We start from the raw sequence: 16662 nt of genomic DNA on the forward strand, positions 1-16662 counted from the left end.
CAGCGCATTCCCCTTTACTATATAAAAAACCTTGAGGTTCTCAAAACACCATGACGAGTGCAGTCCAAGTGCAGTTTTAAAAGCATGGGGATGACTTCTACTTGTAAGATTTCTCTTTCACAACTTGGATTTGGAACAGGCATGACACCTATGTTTTATTAATATCTTGTGGCTCTTGTGTGAATTTCTCCAGCCTCTTCTCTCTTTCAGGCTCTCCTTACACAGACTATGTGGAATATATACAGGTGTTTGTCGCTGTCAATGAACATGGAGCTGCTGGACTGTCAGCATAAAACAGGTGAGTAATTGCAGAACTTCCACAAAACAATGTTCACAGCAAACCTGAAGTTGCTTGCCAAATGTGAACCAGATTAAGAGCTTAGGTGGAGTGTATCAAAATAAGATTCATCTGTTGATCAAGACAAGCCAGATTGTCTGAAATAATCTAGAGATCAGGGAATTCAACAGTTAGAAAGCACTTGGGAAGGAAAATGGTCAAGACAGTTTCTAAAATTTGCATGTAAGAAAGAAGCAATGGAGAAAGTGGTGTGGAGAGTGCAGAGTGAGCTGTTGTCAGGTCTCAGATCCAGCCATGGCTGTGCTGGTATTTACATCCTCAGCTAAATTAGGGAGCTGATTTCTTAAGGTGAGTGGTTTTGGCCATAAAATTAAGGTTATCTACTAGTTGATTCCTAAAGCCTCCTTTAATTCAGTGATGTGAAAATCATGAAAGGAAAACCAACTCTGCTTGTGACCACACTTTCTCCCTTTGGCCTGACTGCAACTTGTGACATCGTAAAACCTAATTAGCTGGTGTTGATGAGGTTAGTCACAGGGTACACCAATCATCCTGGACACCTTGTTTTGTTCTTGTAATCTCCTCTCCTATTTTTCCTGAAGAATTTGACACTCATACCTGACACATTTCTTAAACTGGATATCCACAGAAGTGACACATTAAAAAACCCCCACACAGAACCACCTTTAAACATTTTACAAAAATGTATTTAGTTCTAAGGAGTGAAAATCCAATATGATTTATACTTTCCTTTGTAGAATAATTTAAATGCAGCAAGGACTGCTATTGGAGCTCAGAAGAAAAGGTAGACAAGAGCTATATTTATGTGCTTATCTTGCCTTTAAATTAACTCCCCTTCCCCCTACTTCTTGCCTGAGCCCTTTGGTTGCCATAGAAACTGGCATGGCCTCCAACTGAGATTCCTATGAGACTTAATTGCATTCAGAATTTCATAAACTCTCTATTAACCTTTGCCTGACAGATACGTGTATGATGCAAACGAGTTAGATTAATAGTTTAAAGCGATGTATACATTCAGGCTTCATGTGCCCAATGCTCTCTTTCAGTCAATTAAGCATACTTATAATAACTGTGAGAGTGTTACTGTTGATGTGTTTCTTCCTTTTTTAGAAAATGCCAGATTTAATATATGCATATTGAAGAGATAAATATATTTCTAAGGGAAGGTTCCAAATGAAAACTGAATACTATGTCTGTATATTTGAATATATTTAGATATGCTATGTTTCTATCTCTATATTATGATATATATGTTTGTGTTAGGCACTGCTTAGTATTTAACATGTGTAATCTCACTTCATCCTCATAATATCTCTATTATTATGGTACAGTCGTGTCCATCATTTCACAGGTAAAGGTACTGAGATTTAGGGAGTGAAAGATTCTGCAGAAAGTGAGTGGCAGAGCTGGTACTAGAATCCAAACCCGTTTGACCCCAGAGCTTTTAAACATTCCCTATGTGTTCATTTGTATGCCTCCAGAACCCACCAGGGGACTGTGTGTAGGGTTCAGGAAACAATCCTATTTTAAGTGAATCACTTATTTATAGGAGCAGGGGAAACAAATATATAAGGCATAGTTCATGCTCTCAAAGAGAGTCTGGAGATGGGGTGAGGGGGGTGAGTGACAGGAGAAAACAGACATGAAAATATGATTATAATTGCTAAGACTTGTAAGACAGATGTCACTAGCATGAAGCCCCAGCCTCACTGCATGGTCATGTTCAAAGACACAATAGCTTCCATATAGAATGACTGAAAAGCAATTTAAACTCTATGAAAGGTTCTTTAAGAATGCCAAAGGCAATCCCATTTATACACCACAACCAAACATCTGCTTCCTCCCCTCCCCATATAACTCGCACCTGCAGTAGCTTTAAAGGCACAGAGGTACCCTTTTTGCATTATTCCAGCACCATATGTTGAAAGCTCTCTCCTCTCTCACTGCCAGCTCCACTAAACCCTCTCAGGAACTTACCCAGCAGTCTTTCTGGTTGCTGTCCAGTCCCTCTGGCTCCTCTCTTTGTTAGATGGATTGGCTTAACCTCTGATTGTTTTCATGTTTCTTGTTCTTCCATTATCCAACTTTCACATGAAGAAGACTTGATTGTAAACTGACCAGAAGCTGGGCTTTCTCCTTACAGGAAAGGTGGGTTAGGGAGAAGACAGCAGGCACAACTCGATCTTTTCTGCATCTTTGCCGTGGAGGAATAAACTGAGTGCAGTGGGAGTCAGGAAAGGGCAGACAGTCATTTCCACCTGGGGAGTGAGAGAGGGATAGTCACAGAAGCTGATGCTACAGGAGGAAGGGGGTGTTTTCCAGGTGGAAAGTGAGAAAGAGGTGTTCTAGGCCACAGCTACACATACGGAAGTTCATAGTCATGCACGGGGTATTGGAGGAATACGCAGATACTGAATGAACTCATTGCTCCTGGGTGTTACTCTTCTAGGCTCTCTCTGTGGGCAGAGCTAGAAAATAAATGTGCTATTTGTTGTATGTATTCTTTTGTGTAACCCTATGTTTTTTATTGGTTAAATATCATTATTAAAATATTTTAAGGACAAGGTAAAATTAAGTCCTGATTGAATAGATATTCAATATCAAGTCTATGATTTCTTCAAATTGTATGCCATCTAGAGGTTATTGTTATTTTATACACTAGTCACTTCCTCATCTGTTTATAAAATAGCTGTCTTATTGGGGGGGGGGGGTTGTTTTTGTTTTTAGAGAGAGAGATTTGAGCTAGTGCTTAAGTCTGAGAAAAGAATTATCTTTACAGAATACATGCCCAGATCTTGAATCCCACATTAGGAACTAACTGGAATTTTCAAGTTACAAATGAAGGAGAAAAATTGCAAATGGAAGTAATTCCAAATAGCAAAACCTAAGTGTCTCCTAAAGTCTTGAAAACCGGAACCTTTAGGTTGAACCGTATGAAGATTATAAGACATCAAATATTGGCAATTTCATGTGGTGCAAACTGATAGAAGTGGATGTAGAATCCCCTCGGTAACCGATCAGTATCTCCTACCGCTAGGCTTTCACCATCTTAGAGGAACTTGTGGTTAAAAAATGTGACCTTCCTTGGTGGACACAAAGGTGAACCAAGCCGACCACCATGAGAAAGAGAGCTTGATGGAACAATATCAAGACTACTTCCAGGTTGGGAACTCTACTGGGGGAACATGGACTAGCATAGTGGCCTCACCTCGGTGTATTCACAGCCCAGTTTCAATACTGCCATCCATGACAGAAGATTTGAAAAACTAATCATATTTTTTGATCCACTAAAATCTTAATATCCCAGCATCTTTAAGCACCATTGGGCAGCTTTTTCATCCTAAAAAGTTATTGAGGACCATTAGAAAAAACCAGGCAGGCTTCATATTATCCTACCTGTGGGCATCATAAATAATAACACTGAGCCTTTATCACCTAACTTATATCTAATTGTGATTCTGCTGCTTGAAAAACTCTATCCTATCAACTTTAAGGTCATGAAAGAAAAGTCACATAAATAACAGAGAAGGCACAAAGGAAATTAAATAGATGTATTCTCTATTTATATCTATCCTTCTATAAACAAGGAATTGGAACTTAATCTTTTTTCCCTTGTTAACTAAAGAACTGAGAAGGCAATGATTATGTATGTGAGAAAGTGTTTGCATATTTCAGCAGTTTCTTCCTCTAGGAAAATTTTGCCAGGTCTTGTAGAATGTCATAGTACTGTTGTGTCTGAGAACAAATATTAAAGAAATGTGTTACTATAGCTGGAATAAAATCTGAAAATCATTTTCAATCTTTTTCTAATTTTATTTTTAATCAAACCTGAATGGAACAACATGGATCTCTGATTAGCTATATGAAAATGCCAATTTTTTATGGAAGTGTATTAGTTTCTTTACTTCAAAGCTTCCAAAAAGACACAGTGAAAACTACAGAAAGTGAAGCTAAAGATCTGTGCTGTATCCTGCTGTTGAATCTTTCTTTTTTTAACCTAGCCTCAAAATACAACCTAAATCCATCATCATTATCAATTTCTGCTTCATCGAACATTTATTAACCACTGAGTGTATACAAGGGACACAGAGCTATATTGTATAAGACACAAACCTTTAAATAAATGCTTTTGTAATTTAGTAGGGGAGATAGTTGTAGTGGGTTGCATAGCACCCCACCTCCCCAGATTCATGTCCCTCCTGGAACTTCAGAATGTGACTTTATTTTTAAATAGGGTTGTTGCAGATGTAATTGGTTAAGATGAGATCATACCGGAGTAGAGTAGACCCTTAATCCAATATGGTTGGTGTCCTTATAAGAAAAGGGAGGAATACCATGTAAACGACAGGCAGAAATTAGAGTGATGTGTCGACAAGACAAGGAACTCCAGGGTTTACCAGCAATACCAGAAGCTAAAAGAAAGGTGTGGAACAGATTCTGCTTCTAGAACCTTCAGAGAGAGCATGGCCCCCTGAACAGCTTGATTTCAAACTCGTAGCCTCTAGAACTGTGAGAGAATACACTTCTGTTGTTTTAAGCCCCAAGTTTATGGTACTTTGTGATAGCAGCCTTAGAAAACTAATACAATGGTCATAAAAAAAAATAAGGCTCATATTATTAAGCATTGACTGTGTTTCAGGTCTGATTTTAGAGCTGCTTTCTTCTCTAAGGTATTATCACTATTACCCCTGCAGGAGCAAACTGAGAATCAGAGAGGCTGAGTAACTTGCCCAGTGTGACTCAGCAAGTAGCTCTAACCCTTGTCAATTTGACTCCAGTGACCATTCTCCTAATCACAGGAGGAAGCCCATATGGGTAGGCAGAAGGCAATGGCAACAGCCCAGATGTCTGCAAAGAGTGGAATGGAGAAATACACTGTGGTACATCCATACGATGGAACACTACTCAGTAATACAAAGGAGTAACATGCTACAACATGCTATGATATGGACGAATCTCAAATGCCGAGTTAAAGCTGCACACCAGAGAGCACATACTATACGATTCCATGTATATGAAGCTCTAGAATAGGAAAAGCTAATCAAACAGTGGGCATTCTGGAACCGGACACGGAGGTTCCTGACCTTTAGTGGTTCAGGGAGGTGGCTGCGATTGCAAGACCTGCTTCTTGCACACGGGGAAACCATCTATGTATACACAGCTGCGAGTGGAAGAGCCTGGAAAAGCCGTAAGACGGGCTGTGCCAATTTGACTCACCATCATTTTGAGCAATTGTCACTGCACCTGGCTAATAGAGGAACAAGAGAACCCACTCACAAACCTAGTATGTCTACATGTTGATGTTCCTTATCTCTGAATTCCTGCAATTTGTGCCACATAGTTCAGCACTTGATTATATACCATACGGTAATGTGCTCTAATGTATGTCGTTTTTGTCAGCCCAATCGTCTGTGCCAACACAGAGAGCAAGCAAGTGGGAGAGAGGAAGAGCCAGGAAGAGAGCGCGAATTCAGAGGTTCTGGGATGACTATAGCTGTTGTGTAGCAGACTTACGTGATGCCTGCTGACTCTGCCCCACTGCTTCTAGAACTGCGGGAAGTTTGTGGGGATAGTTCAAGCTGAGTAAATTAATGTATCTAGCACTGTGCTGGGGGCTGGGGGAGAAAACAGGAGACGCAGAATACATGGTCTGGCCTGAAGGACTTCATCTCCCCCCTGGGAAGGGAAGGGGAACAAGAGTGTAGCAGCACACCGCCGGGCTCAGGGCAGCCAGTGCACCGTTCAGCCATGGCACTCTTTCCTATTAAGCCCCACGCTAGCTGAGGATGTTCTCCCACTCTGTCCCCCAAAGAGCCACACTAAACAGCTGGAATCCGTAGGTAAGATGTACACCCCAAATCTAAGAAGGCGAAGGAAGGAAGGCAGTCACAGTGAGATTAATGTGGATTTCAGAGATCGGGCTAAGGCTTCATGGAGAAGGTGAATTGATCTGAACGTAAAGCACAGTTCACACACTGGGTCTGTACTAGCTGCTGCCTCATACTGAAAGCTTGGAGCGTCCACAGGGATTTCAGCTTTGGAACCCGTGAGGCGAGGCTGTGCTGTTAATTGGCTCCATTCCTACCAGTCATCGCAGGTTCTGATTTCTTCTCCAAACTAAAGCTGCCTCTTGGTGAGGCACTATGGTCCTGTAGGACAGTGGAAGGTGGGCAACCACTGACCCTGAAGAGCAAGGTCCGTGGTTGCCCACCAAGGGCCATTTGCTATTTATAACATCATTTGCAGGCCATGCAAAATTATCAACTTAAAAATTAGCCTGCTACACAGACCAGTTTGGCTTGTCCGTAAGCAACAGACTCTGAGATTGGGAAGCCAGAAAGCCGGGCTCAGAAGAGGGAGGATAGTAGAGATCAGATGGCAGTGAGATCGCAACTTCAACCTTGATGGGAGCTTCGCTAATGAATGACTTTAAACTTGTCATTAATAAAATGACATATGACGTGCAGTGCCCCAAGAAAGAAAAACTGAGCAGTGAGCACACCACTGAGATGGAAACGTGAAATCCTTGGTTCACAGGCTGTTCACAGCCTTGCCTTTAGAAGAATTTCAGAAAAAGAGAGAGCACCATTTGCTGGAGGAAACTGACCCCCTGAAAGGACCGCTGCGGTCCCTGGGACAGATGAAAGCTAGAATTGAAACTCGCTCAGCAGCCAAAACCAGTGGAGTCCTGTGGGCTGGATTAGCACTGCTCTCGGTTCAGGGCGGGGCACTGGCCTGGCTCCCTTGGTGGGTGTACTCCTGGGATATCATGGACCCAGTTACATACTTCATCACGTTTGCAAATTCCATGGTCTTTTTTGCATACTTTCTAGTCAATCGGCAGGATTATACTTACTCAGCTATTAAGAGTAGGCTTTTTCTTCACTTCTTTCATAAGAAATCAAAGCAACAGCATTTTGATGTGGTGCAATACAAGTTAAAAGAAGATCTTGCTAAGGCTAAAGAATCCCTGAACCAGTTACATTGCTCTCTCCATTTGCCAACACAAATAGAGGAACTCAATGAAAACAATTAATCTTACATTTTTAAATGTCATTAAACTTTTCCGTTATAGGTTGATTTTGCAACTTAGAAACTGGAACTTTTTGAGTCTCATGGTTTATTTGAACTTGACTGTTTCAATATCTTTTGTTAATAAAAAAGAAAATGCTTGCAAAAAAATTAGCCTGCTATATTTGGTCAAATATTTAATTAACTCACCCCAAATGTGATGGCTGGAACGGCTTTTCTTTGGTGAGGCCTTGGCAGGGCCCAACCAAATGATTTTGGGGGCTGGATGTTCCCCATCCCTGCTGTAGAGCATAGGCCTGGGTAACAACGACTGGTTACAGCACAGCTAAGGTTTTTGTCTGCTTAATAGTCTCAAGCAATGATTTCCCCAAGAGAAACATCTCTGAAAGGGGAGAAAACCAGTGCGCTGTGTCTACTCTTCATGCTTCAGGATCCTCGGGGTAACTAAAGCTTCTCTGTGCTCAGAATAGGGCCTCATGCTGGGTGGGGCTCATGTGGTTCCTACACTTGAAGGACTGAGCCTGAGCTGCTTATAGTCTAGGTCTTCCTGAGGCAGAATCTGGACCGATAGTACCTTCACTGAAAAATGAACTGTTGTGCTCGCTTGTTGAGAGGCACGTCTGCTAGGAAAAATGGAGAAGAAATTTTCTTCAAAGTTCCAGCTTTAACAGGCTTTTGTAGCTACAGAACCTTGTCTGAACATTCAGATCAATAAGGAAGGGTGAAGGCTTTTCATTTCAACTTAAAGAAGAGCAGCGATCTTTGTGCCTCCGCCAGCACCAAGCCTTAGTCAATAGTTCTATTTTGTACTTTGCCTGCTTCCCAGAAGTATAGAGGATGGCTTGAAATAAAAAACAAATGTTAAGATTGCTGAGGAAGAAGTGAAACCCAAATGTGGAAGGTTTATGTCAGGACTTATTTTCTTTCCTGCTCTTTGGTGTCCTTGGGGGAGTTGTCCTGATGCCCAGCACCACAGCATCACCCCTTCCTGTAATGCCCTGCTCTCATTTTCCTCTCTGTCATCCTAACAGAAAATTTGCATTTTATTCATTCATTCATTTATATTTACTTATTAGATTTTTTTTTTTTTTTTAGGAAGGGAGAAACATCAATTTGTTGTTCCATTTATTTATGCATTTATTGGTTGTTGGGTGTATATGCCCTGACCAGGGCTCGAACCTGCAACCTTGGTGTATCAGGATGATGCTCTAACCAACTGAGCTACCTGGCCAGGGCCAAAATTTTTGTTTTGAAGTAAGATGCTTGCTGATCTAAAGGAGGTATTTCCTACTGTAGTCTGAGTTTAGGTGAGGGTCAGGGAGAGAGGCTTTATTGGTAAGGTCTTCACTAGAGCAATTCTCACGGCACAGGGCCACAACTTATTCTGCTAATGGTTAAGATGACTTCCACTTTGATTTCTGACACTGCTACATTCAAACTTTTCCAGTAGGGCCAGTGTTTATACTGAAAAAGACTCATTCTCTGCCGTGAAACCTCCCACAGCTTTCTTTTTACTGAGTTAATGGCTTTTTCTAAAACAGATGATAGATGAAGCCAGAGGACATAGTCTGGCCATAAAAGGCATATTGATTCTATCAGATTTGCCGGAACACAACTTGGAGGGTAAAATCTAAAAAGTGACTGGAGAAATCAAGATTCTGCTGAGGCAATCACTTGGCTAGCAATCTTTGGCAGCTTCTCATTTTAAATTCTTTCATTTTGCATTTTGGAAAATGATTCTCAAATTAAAGCCAGAATCCTGAATGCAAAAAGATAAATCAAATGCCATTTGCTATGAATTTTGATTATTTCCCTTGACTGAGTAACCAAGAGCTAATTTCTCATATAATAATAATTTTGCCTCTTAATGAGAAACAAAATTAATTGAGTTCTTTAGAGGCCAGTTTTAGTTGAGTGAAAGGAAAAATGCTTTAGAGTCAGAATGGACTTTTGAGAACATTTAGTTTAATCCCTTTATTTTATGGCACCAGAGAGGTTAAAAGCCTTGCCTGAGAGCACACAGTAGGTTGGGCACACAGGGGAGACGGTGATCTACAGCTTGGGTGTGTCAATTCTCTAACCTTTCTATTACCAACATTGCTGTCTGCCATTATTTACATAGGAAAGTCTCAAGAGTGCAATTTTTTCCCTTAGAACTAAGAGATGAAAGTACAGAAGTCATGCCACATGGGTGGCATCAGCACCCAAAGGACTTCTTTATTTAAATAAAGTGTGCAAGCCAGTGAGCTGTTTGGAACAATTCACCTGATGGCCTAGGCAGCCTTGTTTTTGAAAAGATTTCTGTGCTCTTTGCAATGGCGTGGAGGTCTGAATCAACAGACACAGATGCGGGACCCAGAGGAAGGCCCTGTCAGAATGAAACATGGGAACGGTGTTCATTATTATCAACAAAACTACAAAGTAAACATTACAAGGGCTTGCTGCAATCAAATAGCATGCGAGGTGATGGAACACAGCAGTCCACAGCCTGTCATGCCCCAGGGCATGAAGCAGATGACTCTTCAGGGCCAGCTAGAAAGCTGTAGCCATGCCAGGCACTGAACTGAGCCCCCTGGAGGCCACAGGCCACAGCTCCTTCCTCCCCTGTCATTTGGGAATTGCATGTGGTCAGGATATGAATTATGGCCAGCCTTCCGGGCTGGTCTGAACTTCAGCATAATAATTCAGTTAATGGATTAATTTTAGAATGCAACAAATAAAGTCATGTATTCATTTACATTTTATAATAGAGACCAATTTGCTCAAACACTGTTCTGTAATATTCATATTGCAATATGCAAAGGATTTTTATTATTATTTTACTTTAAGGCTTATGTTGAAAAGCCTAACATTATTACTCTTGTCATCTATTATTCAATGACTGTATTCCAGCTGGACAGAAAGATGGATCTATCTGTTTTCTGTCTGACTCACTGTTGCTAAGAGTTGTCAGAGAAGCAGAAACCTTCTCAGTCAATTGATGTGTTCCAGCTGTGCAGCTTTGAAAATCATATTTCCACTGAAAAAGGTTTGGTAACTTTTTCTAATGCCCCTTCCATTTAAAAAAAAAATACTTTGTTGTCATGGGATGCCAATTTTCAAAAAGATTTAAAATTGGTGGTGAATCATTCTCTTGCAAACACAACTGAGCTGTATTGAAAGGAGCTTCAGATCCTCAAAATAACTGTGAGGCTTCGTGCAGAACCTTTTGTGGTGGCTCCAAATACCCAGCATCCAAACCAAACCTGTTTACGCATTGAAAGCTACTTCTTCCTTCTTCCTTCAGCTCCTTTGCCACCCTCCTCCGTCTTCTTCTGCCTCAAAACAGCTTTATGAGATATACTTCATGTACCATACAGTTTCAGCATTTAAATTGTATAATCCAGTGTTGTTGTTATTTGGTATATTTACAGGAGTTGTGCATCATAACCACAATCAATTTTAGAACATTTTTGTTATCTTAAGAGGAAACTCTGCTCGCCTTAGCTATCAACTCTCTTCAGTCCCCCAACTTACCCCCACCCCTAAGCAATCACTAATCTACCTTCTATTTCCATAGATTTGCCTGTTCTGGGCATTTCACGTAAATGCAATCACACAATATATGCATGGTGCCTTGTGACTGGCTTCTTTCACTTTACAATGTTTTCCAGTTTTCATTCATGTCATAGCTTGTATCAGCACTTCATTCGTTTGATGGCTATGTAATATTCCACTGTGTGGATGTGCTATAATTTGCTTATCTATTCGTCTAGTAGTGAGCATTTGAGTTTTCATTCTGGGCTATTATGACTAAAGCTACTGTGAATATTTATGTACAAGTCTTTGTGTAGACATGTTTTGTTTCTCTTGGGTATATACCTAGGAATGAAACTGCTGCATCATATGGTAATTCTGTTTAACCTTTTGAGGAACTATTTTCCAAAGTGGCTACACTATTTTACATTCTCACCAGAAGTGTTAAGGTTCCAATTTTTTCCACATTCTCTCCAACACTTGTTATTTTCTGTTTTGTTTTTTTTTTTTAAATAGCCATCCTAGTGTGTGTGTGTAGTAGTGAAACTCCTTAAAATTATTTCAAAAGTATTTTAGTGATGTCTTTAAGCCCAGATGGGTTCTGTGTCAGTGAGAGAGGAAAGCAGGTAACACCAACCGAACACAGTTTTCCAAAGATGAGCTGCAGGTGGGCAGTGACTTTGTTCACTGCTCTGCCCCTGTGCCTAGAATAAGGCCTAGCACATGACAGGCATGTAAACATTTGTAGAATTAATGGCTAAATGAGTTCATGGAGAGCCTACTGTGTGCTAGCATTTGTATGAATGCAGAGGTACACAAACCATGGTCCTGCTCCCAAGGAGATCACCTTTTTGAAGGAAAGGGAATAAAATATACCTAATGGAGAAAGGCACATGTTAAGGGAAAGTGTACTCATTTCTATGTTACTAAAGCATAACTGTTGAAAACCTGAACTCCTTTGCTCTTAGCCTGAAACCTCCCAAACAGCATAACCTTGTGCACCCTCCCCCCATCTTTTCCCCTTCCCTGGCTGTGAGCTCAGAATATAATATGACTCTTGTCCTTAAGTTCAGGCTTTTAGTGATTTGCCCATTTCGGTAATTTGCTTTCTCCCTCCCCTCCCTGCTCCTTCCCTCCCTATATCCCTCTTCTACCTATTTATCTACCTACCTAGCTATCTGCCTACCTACCTGTCAGTCATCTGCACCACCTCTCCAACAACAGCAATCTCACCTTACCAACTCTAAGGTATATTTTATATCTATATTTTTCAGATTTAATAAATAATAACCAATCTAAGGAAATGTATCATCATTTACTTAATTATCTTGCTATTATGGTTTATTTCCATTTTTGTTATAGACAATGCCTCAAAGGAACCTATTCATGACTGTTCTTTACGAAATTCGAATTTTAAAAAAAGATAGCAGCCCAGTTGAGTTCTCAGTCTTCAGGGGTTCCCCTGATGGTGATTCACAAACCCAGGCACCTCCCATCTATAGCTGCGCATCCCTAGGGCCTGTGAGTCTGCTTCTAGGTAGCAGAAGGGGCAAGAGCATGGAAGATACTTGCTTCCTAATCACATGGCCCAGTAGTAGCACTGATCCTTTCTGTTCCCATCCCGTTGATGACACCTTGCAGTGTGACTCCACCTCGATGAAGGAAGCTCTGGCAATGTAATCAGTCCCTGGCTGGGCAGGCGCTCCCCAGGAACAACTGTATGTGTATTCTCAAAGGAAGACCTTGAATTTTGAGTGGACAATTAATTAGTCCTTTCTGCCATTATAGATTTTTAGTGATATATTCATTAAATATTCACTGTTCATTTTGCCCAATAGTCCCCATCCCCATCCAAATTGAAATATTTTCATTTTATTTATTTCTGATTATAAAAGGAGACATACATTTGGTCTTAATTTCAGTAATCTGTTCAGGAGACCTGTTTATTATATGCAGAACCAATGTGGCTACTACTACCATTTTATTTTTCTTGGGCTAATTCTACCTGTCACTTCTCATTTTAATGCTTATACCACTCTGGTTAATTATTTTGACTTCTGTTACTATGTGGAGCAACTGGTAGAAACTTTATCGATGGTGGCATGTGAAATAGCAGGGAGAGATTGGCTCAATCTATTTTGAAAAGATTAAAAGGGAGCCAATAATCAAAGAAATTGGTTTTCCTCCAAGGAGACTGCAGAACTGCAAAAAATATATCAGCTTAACTATAGGGTCTTATACAAAAATTAAAAAAATAACAGTATTATCTGGAAATAGTTTTCTTTATCATTTTTGCTGAACTAGTTATTTTGTATGTATCTGCTGTTGCTTTCTCAAATGATTATAATTAAGAAGTCACTCTTTCTAGATGAATTCTTTTTGGGGCTTCTTTTTCAAAGTCTTTAAGACTTAAGCTTTGGTTCAAAATATTTGCTTCCACCTCTTCCACCACCTCCTGAAATCTTAAACAACAACAAAAGAAAACAAGTGTTTTAGACATTAATATTACGGTTGTAATGCAGTTAGAGAAATGGCAAGATTTTTGCTCAGCCAAAACGAATCTCAAATTTAGTTCATCCAACCCTTATTTTCCCTTTGGGAAATTAATGAGGTATTAAGAACAAGAAATGTTGATGTCAGTTATAGATATTCAATTGGAATATCTACTAAGTGATGGACCAGTTAAACTTCACAATGTTAAGGAGGGAAATTGATGAGGCAGAGTAAGAAAATTATGCAAGATTCATTCATTCATTTAACAAATATTAAATTACTTATCATGTGCCCAACAGTGTTCTAGTTGGAATCTATCTAGATGTCCCTAGTGGTCTAGATGCCTCTAGATGCATCAGAGAATGAAACAAAGATTCCTGCTCTTGAGAGGCTTACATTTTAGTGGGTGTGACAATAAAATAAGTAAATTAATAGTAAGCTGAAATGTGATGTATCCTACTTTGATTCATAAAGAGGAGGTATTAATAATTTGTAGTTACATTATAAACACATCATCTCAGAGTAAAAATTAGCATGGGGTAAGGAGCTGAAATTTTAAATGAGATGGCTGGCCAGGGTCGGCCTCATTAAGAAGGCACATTTAAGACCAGAAGGACAGGAGGGAGCAAGTCAGGCACCTATCTGAGGGAGAAGGTTTCCGAGTAAATGGAGCCAGTTCAAAGGCCCTGAGGCTGGAGTATACCTATGATTTGAAGAACACTAAAAAGTTCAATATGGTTGGATTGGAGCTGGTGATGAGGAAAGATCAGAGGATAAACTCAGAAAAGAAATGAGGTATCTTGGACAGATAATGCAAAGTCTTACAGACCATTGCCCATGGTAGGACTTTGACTTTTTTTTTTTTTTTTTTTTCCTGAGAGAGAGAGAAATGAAGACCCAGCAGAGGTTTTTAAGTAGAGGAGTGACATGATTTGAATTACAGTTTTGCAGAATTATCCAGGGTGTTGTGTTAAGAATAGGCAGTGAGAAGGCAAGGACAAAGCACAAAGAACAGCTGGGTCTACTGCAATAGTCCAGGCACAACATGGTGGCATACTGGACCAGGGAGGTGGCAGTGGATGTGGTGAGAAATGGTATATTCTGGATATATTCTGAAGGTAGAACTAACAGGAATTTCTGATAGATTGTTTATGAGGTCTGAAAGCAAGAGAGGAGTCAACGATTCTTATATTATTGCCAAAATATGTACTTACCCTTTTCACTGGGCCTATCCGTCTGGGAGAATTACCCTTCTATCCCACGGGCATCAGGCTTGGACATGTGAATTTCTCTGGCTAGTGAATTAGGAATGGAAGCGATGTGCTCCTTTCTAGCAGAATCGTTAAATGCCTCCGTTTGGGATCTCTTCTGTCCTTTGTCAGGAGAAAGACAATGTCCTGGAGGGTGTTGCTATTTTAGCCTGGATCCTGGAGCAAAGGACACATGAAACAACCCACCCTCTGCTGATATGTAACATGAGCAAGTAACAAACATTGTTTTGTAAACTGCCAAGATTTTGTTTGTTATTTGTTTGTTTGTTTGTTTGTTAGAGTGACATAACTCAGTGAAAACTCAAAGATACAGAAACCTTCAAGGATTTTGTCCCTTATCAACTGTAAGGATCGAATTTTCATTGACTGAGATGTGAAGATTATGGGAAGAGCAGGTTTTAAAGAAAAGATTAAGAGTTTAATTTTGAAACTGTTAAGTTGGTGGTGTCTGTCATAACATACAAACAAGGATATTGAATAGGCAATTGAGTATAAGAAACTAAAATTCAGGGGAGAGGGCCAGGGTAGAGATAAAAATTTGGGGTTCATCCACACAGAGTTGGTAGTTTCTAAGGCCAAAGGACTGGTTGAGGTTGTCATATATATATTTGATAAATATATAGAGAAGAGAAGGATTCCATGAGAAGTCATTAATGATCTCATCAAGAGTGTCTTCTCTTAGTCGGGGAGCATTACTACAGTGAGCTTGAGAAGAAATGTGAGAAAAGAAATTGGCTACGACAAGGATAGTTAATTCTTTTGTGCTTTTTTAAAAGGGGGGGAGCGAAGAAATGGGCAATAAAAATTAGATTCAGAAGTTGGATCAAGTGAGGGCTTTTCTAATAGGATAAAAACATCAGGGCAGATACTTTTCTTGAGTGGTTGAGCACAGTCCTTTTATTTTCTGTGGCTTGTTACTCTGTTTTAAAGAGTGTAAAGAAACTAGCATTTACTGTGTATTTAAAATTCGCACATTCACATACTCATGTACTCCTCGAAATAGTGCTGTGAAGTAACTACGATGACCTTTCAGGGTCTCTAAAAGGTGAAGTGACTTAACTCATGTCACACAGCTAGTACATGGCAGAGCTGGGACTTGGTCCTTCATCTTACTTTTGACAATAAGCCCGTGATTTTTTTCTCCATGGAAATTGCTTTCCAAAAAAAAGGAGCGAATTTCATAAACATTTCCTTATTATTTCTCAACTAGCAAAGTATAGTATGAGATAAAACTGCCAATAGCAGGTGACTTTGTGTTCCCTATGCCATTGTCCAGTGTTTAACATTAAGCTCTGTTCTGCTGCCATTGACCTAAATTAAAATTCCTACCCAACCTGAAATGTGAATTTTAGCTCACCACTGGTGCTGCCTAGAAAGCTCCAAACCCACCAAAGTTTATGTGAAAATGTCAGGTTCTCTTGTTCAGGGGCAGGTAACCAGTTACCAAACTAACATTGCTTTAAAGTTTGGAAGAAATTTCATAAATTCATAATGAGGATTAAATATGTATGATGTAAACCTTAAACATGGTGTCTTAGGGCAAAAGCCACTTTTGCTATCATTGATTTTTTCTTTTTTTTTTAATTCCCACCACCCACAAAAAGCAGATAAATCAAGTGGCAATGCCTGGGCTCTCACAATATTAACTTCTATGATAAAAATATTTTAATAAGTCAATGAATTGCATAGCTGGAGGCCTAAACACTCATCATGCACTGTCTTATTTAAAAATATAGCAATACCCAGTTTTTGTTGAAATATAAAGAAATATGTACAGATATAAATTGGTAGATTTTTGAAGGTTATAGTAACTTCTGCTATTTTAATATCAACAATGATTTCTAACGGCCCGACAGTCTGTCCAGGGTTTGTTAAAGTGCTATGGCTCACCACAGACCCTGAATTTACAATGTGGACATTTGTATAGAGGCTAGTGAGTTATCAGAAAATGGGATTTTGTTTAGGTCCTTCACATCTTAAAATTACATGCTATACTTAGGCACCATGGGAGAACAAATAAGCCTTGTGTTT

The 16662-nt window shown here is 39.8% G+C and overlaps 1 pseudogene; it reads left to right on the forward strand.

Moving 5' to 3' along the window:
• Positions 1–5148: 5148 nt before the first annotated feature.
• Positions 5149–7355, forward strand: LOC107543265 (calcium uniporter regulatory subunit MCUb, mitochondrial pseudogene; annotated as a pseudogene).
• The last annotated feature ends 9307 nt before the right edge of the window (positions 7356–16662 follow it).

This window comes from Miniopterus natalensis, chromosome 14 (assembly GCF_054644295.1).
Source record: "Miniopterus natalensis isolate mMinNat1 chromosome 14, mMinNat1.hap1, whole genome shotgun sequence".
NCBI lineage: Eukaryota > Metazoa > Chordata > Mammalia > Chiroptera > Miniopteridae > Miniopterus > Miniopterus natalensis.